Genomic DNA, 8,057 nt, shown 5'->3' with positions numbered 1-8,057 from the left:
ATCCTCTAGAATTAACCCAAAGTGAGTTTTTTAAGATAAAACTTGCGCCTTTTGACTTTCACAGGGGTCCGCACCCACACCTGTAGGGATAGAGCGGGCAGGTCCGCAGCTTTTGTAAACAGAAGGTGCAGGACCGTAGGTGACAGTGAGAGAAAGTGCGGAACCAGAGTTACATTGATTTTTAATGTCTTTCTCTCATTTTCAAAGCTTGACTTGAAGAGCTGATGTCTGAGACTTGCTTAGGAGGACAATACAAGTGATGATAGACCCATACTGACTGCAAATAATCATGGTGACGATATTTTTGTGTAACAGATTGCCCCCTAAAGTGCGAAGTCTGTAGTAGATGAGGATTTCATTTATCATTTAGGAAGAGTGAAGTACTTTATCATTTCGAGGATCATCTCGTGGAGAGCCCGGTTGGAACCTGTAAAAACATTCAATGCAAGATATATATATGAGATCATATCATCGCTGAGGTAGGCATTCCCATACTCAGATCAAAACTGACTAGAAAACTAACTACTGCTCTGATACAGGAATGATCTTGTAAACATCACAAGTATAGACTCATGTGGACACAGTATGGACGCAGCCATCTGTTTATGAATAGTCCATTATATAATTAATACAAAATTCCTCGCATCCTGGATTGTGGAAACTAGATCCAGGGTCTTCATTTCTACTTCCCGAAATAGTACGATTCTATCCATGCAAATAAATGTGTTGATGTCAAACATGGTAGAAACCACTTGATTACCAGTCAATGATGTAAACTGTTAACAAGTGTGAGAGAAACCACCAATGATGTCAATGGCCCTCAAAGTACTCAGTACAATCCATTAGATGCGAATAAATGTGTTGAGGTCGAACATGTCACGAAATCCTTTGATTGAAGGTCAATGATGCAACCTGTCATCAAAGGCGAGAAACCTGCCATTGAGGCATGCAGATCTCAAGGTACTGATGATTTCTAGATCATCTTTCTAGATAATGAGTTGAATTCGATAGAAAGCGATCCATCGTAGGCAAGCCCACAACACGAAATCATAGATCAAGTTGAAGAAATTTAGTTGCAAGGACTGACTCAGGGATGGTCAAGATGGATGACAGATATTTTGCAGATGAATGGCTTATTGGCAGTGACCTCTTGAACACATAACGACACGACAGATGGCTTGGTGACAATTGACCCAAAGTTAATACCGAGAAACCGGCTGAAGACTTTCAATGTGGTTTGATCAACTGTTAGGCAAAGGATTTCCCAACCCAGGTGAATAAAAGTGTTGTGTTCAAGAGTGGTTACAAAGTATGACAAATAGGCTCATTTTTCTCTCTTTTCCCCCACCATTTCTGGCAAGTACCTCTTTATTTTTGACAAGCTTGAGGAGGATAACATTTGCTTGATTATAAGCTCATCCTTCGGATGAGTCCAACTTAGCTTAAATTCGAACCCTAGGAAGGAGTGGTTTGTTCCTGTTTGTAATTGAACAGGTCCTTTACTGTGGAAATTTTAACGAGTCCAGTATAGGAGAAACTCGGCGTTTTTCAATTTTAGAGAGTCTGAAAAAAATTAAGAAGACTCCAGGGTTGACCTTTTTCATAAATTTGTGTCTCCCAAGCCCGAAAAAGTATAAAATAATACTTGAGAGAACCGCTTGATCTTTTTACGACCAAGGAGTACTTTTCGTTATTAGTGCCCTTGACCCGAAAAAGTAAAAAAGAGATCAATGACACGTCGTTTTATAACCAATATCGAATTTGAAACGACAAAAATCCGGCAATCTTTTCATGTTTTTACGGTCGGAAAAGAGCTGTAAGTGGACCGTCTTTTAATTCCGTTTTAACGAGTTTAAAAGAAAAACTTGGCAATCTTTTCATGTTTCAGGAGTCAGAAAAGAGCTTAAAGGTGACTCTAAATGTTTTTTCGTTGAAAATGATAGATTTCGCCTGAATAATCCGTTATCCTGAAAAAAACGCAAACATTACTCATACCTGTTTGAAATGGATAAAAATGTCGCAAAAATACCTTTTCAAAGTGAAACATAAACAAATTTGCAATTTATTTACTCAAAAAACTTATAAAAAGGGCCTTTGTCAATTCATTTTTACCGTTTGAGTTTTGGGTGAGAAAATAGTGCTTTTGTTCAGAAAACTTCCCGTGAAGATTGCGGAAAATCCAACTGTCGGAATCGAACGCCGTCTTCTCCAGGTAATCCACATCATCTTACTCTTCATTTTTAACTGTTTCATTTTTTGTTTTAGTCATTCATTTCATTTTTGGGAGGGTTTTTAGGCTTAAAACCCGCGCGCGGGAGCCCGCAGGTTTACCACTGCTGGCCTGCGGGCCTCAACTTTTTCTCCATTAGGAAAAAGCCAGGGGTCCGCACCTTCCATGTAGACAAAGTGCGGTCCCACGCACTGTGTCAAACTCGGAGGGTGCGGTCCCCGTCGCAAGGGTTTTTAACCAAAAAATTCTCAAAATTGGACCAAACAAAATAATTTCTAGCAATTTAATTTATCTTTATACTTGATGCAGAGAGTACATCATGCTAGATTGGCATGAACGAGAGCATGAGGACGTGGATGCTGTCGCATGGAATCATTTCACTTGATGCTTTGAGGGCGTGCAGCTTGTACAAATTCTGGGCCATTCCTGGCATGAGGGCTCAGGTGGATTTCTTACAGTGGCTGGTTGACAGATGGAGCATACAGGACTAGTGCTTCTTCATTGGTGGTCACCAGCTCGAAATCGAGCCGGCAGACATATATTTCTTGACTGATTTGCCTAAGAGAGGCGAAGACTTGACTCTGTTTGGGGCTAGGCCAGGTGGCCAGTCTGTCGATAGCCTCCGGCTAGAGTTCTGCAACAACCAGGCTAGATATAAAGGGATAGACATAAAGACCATATCCCGTCCTGAACTTATGGTGATTGCGTTTACTGTCACCAGACTTTGCAGGGCTGCCGCATTACATATTGCCACCAGATCCCAGATGCGTATGGCAGTTTATTGCTTTCGAGGCACCATCTTCAACTGGTGCGATGTTGTGTTGGCCAATCTGAAAGGCCAAGTGACTAGGGCCAAAAATGGACAACTAAAGACCTTTGGTTATGGGGCTTTGGTTGTGAGTTTTAGCCTGGAGAGGGTTCCCATGTTGATCCCGCAGCACCTCACTATTGGAGCTGGGCTTCCTCGAGAGCCCAAACTGATGTGATGGGTCGCAGTTATGGCCCGTCACCCGGACGAGAGGACAGAGGTTGCTCGATTCAAACCTAAGTATTTCCAATGGTTGGAAAACCAGGTCTTTTCTATTCAGGACTTCCCTTATGCTGGGGTAGATTTTCGTGGTGACCCAGACATGGCTCTTCCACCAGGAGAGCAGTGGGATGACTCAGGTAAAATTATTTTCAACATTTTTCCTATTTTAATTTTTTTATTATTTTTCCATCGTCCCAAAACTGATAGAAAAAGTTTCAAATGCAGATGTGGGTCCACAGCGACCAGCTGCTCTCTGGCCTTACGAGAGGAAACAACCAGTTGCAGCCGCGCCAACCCCACAGGACGAATCAGCAGAGGTTTTGGCCGAGTTGGAGGGTCATCTCGAGCGCTTGACAGGAGATATTCCGGAGACCACTATAGATGACATTCCTTGTCGACTTTAGCGCTATGTGATTGGGGTCCCGGGACCTTTTAGGAGGTTCCTTTGCAAGGTGGCCCGTGCAGTGGTTTCTTATCGAGATCATCACCAGTGATAGGATGATCGCCTATTGTGGGCACATATGACATTTTTGTTTTTTGTACTTATCATTTTTGCCGATCATAAGGTGTTTTTCAACCTATGATCGAGGACGATGTATTTTTTGACACACTCCTATATATATCACTATTACCGGCTTATCTTGTAAATCATGTTATGGAATGGTTTTAAATTTACATGTATGATTATTGCAAATGTCTATTTAACATTCGAGAAGCAATTGCATCTGTTAATGTATTTAAAGATCTTGGAATATGTTGATATTCAATATAATCAAATTCACGTTCCAAGAGACGCACTCTCAAAAATAATCTTAATAACACTGGATTTCGAATGGCATACACTCTATTAAGCTGTAATACAACGAGTTCAGAATCTAACATCACTATCAAACTCCGAATCCCAAATGAAATAGATTCAGATAATAACTCAATCACTGCACTATACTCGGCAATGTTGTTCGTTGTTTGACCAAGGCTTACCCCATGCATAGATACTAACTCGTCAGAGGGCGAATAGATAACCCAAGCTGCGGAAGAAATGTTCCGTGTATTACGATAAGCACCATCAGCGAAACCAATGTATGTTTGGAGAGGCATCGACATCTGCAATATCAAGAGTAAAACCAAGATAAGCAGGAATAATGACGAAAAAACACTCTCTAAGCTAAGCACACTGTTTAAACTAAAACACACCAGCTAGAAAGAAAAACTATCCTAACTAAAAATCTCCATACCCATTCTTTAAGCATAATACCTCTTCAAGTAAAGACCATTTCTGGGTTTACCCAAAGAGTCCCCGTCAAAGTCTACCAATTCATAGGCCCCTTTTGCTAGCTTTCGCTTGACAACATAGGGACCATGCCACATAGGAACAAATTTTCCAGCGCCTAATTTATCATTAGCTTGATCGTAAACTAAGACTAGATCTCCTTCCGAAAAATTTCGAGGGGTCACATTTTGATCATACTGAGCTTTCATGCATTTTGTGTGAGTCTCGATCGCCATTGCAGCATTACGTCGATTCTCATCTAATTGAGCCAAGTATAACAAACGCTTTTCCTCTTCGGAAGTGGCTGGAAGTAACTCGATGGTCATTTGTAGTGACGGGATTTCGCATTCAATGGGTAACACCGCTTCCAAACCATAGACTAGTTGGAAAGGAGTGAACCCTGTTGATGTTTTTACTGAAGTTCGGTATGCCCAAAACGCTGAAAATAGCATGTTATTCCAATTCGACCGATGAATCCCAATGATTCGTCGGATCATGATAACTAAAACTTTGTTGATGGATTCAACCAGACCATTAGCTTGTGGATAATAACGGGTTGAACTATCGTGACGCAAACCAAGCTGGCCTATAAGTTCGGTCATCATAACGTTTCGAAAATGACGCCCATGATCAGTGATTATCGCTTGTGGGACACCAAACCTAGCAATTATATGATTGAACACGAAAATTGCAGCTGTCTTTCCGTCTGCTGCAAATGTAGGCATTGCCTCGGCCCACTTGGTAAAATAATCTACTGCAAGGATGATATACGCATGCCCCTCGGCCGAGTGAGGGTTACATGTAATAAAATCGATACCCCATTTGGCAAAAGGACCAACGGAAATTATAGGGTGGAGAGGAGCAGGTGGAGCGCGCATCTTTCGATCAAAAATTTGGCAGTTGTGGCATTTTCGGACCGCCATAATACAATCTTTAAATAAAGACGACCAGAAGTAGCTAGCGCGCAATATCTTTTGGGCTGTGGCATACCCAAACATATGACCACCACACGCTCCAGAGTGACAGTCATTTAGAACCCTTTCAGCTTCCTAGTGAGTTAAGCAACGTCGAAACACAGAGTCTGCCCCACAGCGATAAAGAGTATCTCCAATAATCCTGTATTGTTGGGACTGGAATCGAATTTTTCGACGTTCTGACCTTGATATTTCTGGCTGAAAGGATGATATCCCCATACCACAGATCTAAAGTGCTGATTAGAAACAAGGATTCGTCCGCAATGGGCTCCTCCGCCACAGTTTCTGTGTCAGCACGCGGGAAGTCACACATTAACTCCGCAAAAACTAAAGATTTCTTAGACTTGGATTTCTCAAATTCCAAGCCGAACTCCTGTAGGATAACAATTCATTTTGAGTACTTGCCCCCTAGCAATTGCTTGGTCAAAATGTATATCATAGGGTTGCAATCCGAAATTACAGTAGTTTTACGTAGTAAAATGTAGTGACGAAAACGTTGGACAGCTTGAACAGCTGCCAATGCCAATTTCTCCACATGTGAGTATTCTAGCTCAGTTGGATTTAAAGTTCGACTAAGGTAATATATCACGTGTTTAGTTCCAAATTCATCTTCCTAAACTAAGACCATTCCAATGGTGGAATGAGAGGCGGCGAGATACAAGAAGTAATCCTGGTTGTAGCTGGGAGGATGTAATAACGGTGCATGGGTCAAAGCGTGTTTAAATGCATGAAAAGATTTCTGAGCTATCTCATCCCAATAGAATGGAATATTCTGTTTCAACAACCGGGTAAAACCCTTTGTAACCTCGGCGTAGTTAGGAATGAATCGTCGTAAAAAGTTTGCTTTCCCTTGCAAACTTTGGAGCTGGCGAAGACTCGAAAGAGGAGGCAATTTGATGATAGCTTCGACCTTCGAGGGATCGACGCGAATGTCGGCTTTCGAAACTACAAATCCCGACAATCAACCCGTTTCTATACAGAAGACACATTTGTGTGGGTTCAACCAAATCCGATAATGCCTACAACTCATAAAGATTGCTCGTAAATGGACGAGGTGATCAGCTCGATGTAATGAATGAGTGGGCAAGTCATCGAGATAGGGTTGCACAATGTGTTTGATGTCATGAAACGCATAAGAGATGGCCCTTTGAAAAGTTGCTTCGGCATTCTTGAGCCCAAAAGGTAATTTGAAATAAGCAAATGTCCCCCATGGACAAATGAAAGCTGTTTTTGGTTGATCGGCAGGTAGAATGTTGATTTGATTGTATCCGGAAAAACCATCCATGAAGGACAATATTTCGCTGCCGGCACAATCATCAATGATTTGATCGATATAGGGAGTTGGGTAATTGTCCTTTGGACAGGCTCGATTAATGTCCCTATAGTCGATGCATATTCTTATTGTTCCCTTTTTTTGTTAACCGGAACAATATTCGATACCCAATCCGTTAACGGGATCGGATAAATGAAACCTGCTTTCAGTAATTTTTCAACTTCTTCTTTAATTGCAGCAGCTTTTCGTGGGTGAATCTGACGCAAACGTTGCCGGACAGGTTTAGCGTCCGGGTAAGTCTTGATCTCATGAACAACAATCGCAGGATCAATTCCTGGCATTTCCTCATAGGACCAGGCAAACACGTCGCGAAATTCTTGAAATGGGGCCTTATATATCTGAATTTCGTCATCTGTACACGAGGCACCTATATGAATGTTCTCAACAATTCCGGGTTTAACCGAAATGTCAATAGGAATAGTTCGAGAGATGTTTCCCAAATTTAACTCTGAATCGGGATGTTTCATTGGATTCTGAGGTTCATTGACATATTCAGTCGTAAAAATTGATGAGAAATCATTTTCAAAACGATCATTCTCGGGTAAAAATGAAGATCTGTGATGTAGAACTTCCCATGGTAAATCATCTACACATAGGATTTCACAAATTTTCTCATCAAAGTGAACAAGTTCAGAAAACGTGATTAAATCCGAGCTTGATGTGAAAAGCGATTCCTCACGGACCACATTCATGAAGTCCATTTCGGTTGAAAATGGGTCGTAAACGATTGCATGGCCTCATACGCGATTTCATATGGACTCAAAGGCATGACATCACCAAATGAGTCTATCTCAGATTCAGAAGGAATGATCCAAGGATCATCATAAAGAATGGTGTCTGCTGTAATCATATGAATGGTTGCAAATGAAGATGATGCATTGATCGGAGGAAAAGGAAAAGTTCCCAGTAAACCGGCATCTTTAACTAGTCCTACTCCAACATCCTTATATGGGATAGTCGTTTTACCGACATGCTGAATACTTTCAGAAGAGGCTGGGTCAGATGAAAAGTAAGCCAGGTGGTCTATTGTTATGATCTTTCCATTATGTGGAAACTTTATTACTCGAAAGACCGATGAAACGACCACTGTCATAGCGTAAGACCAACTTCGACCCAAGAGAAGGTTGTAATCTAGAGGGGCATCAACCACCTCCACATCTAGATTAACGGTTTTTCCTTCAACCCCTACAAGCAAATCCTATAGAATGCTAAAAGGATGA

Source organism: Pinus tabuliformis, chromosome 2_2 (assembly GCF_031772625.1).
Source record: "Pinus tabuliformis cultivar Carrire ecotype Pingquan chromosome 2_2, CPIR1, whole genome shotgun sequence".
Lineage (NCBI taxonomy): Eukaryota > Viridiplantae > Streptophyta > Pinopsida > Pinales > Pinaceae > Pinus > Pinus tabuliformis.
This window is presented reverse-complemented; position numbering follows the sequence as displayed.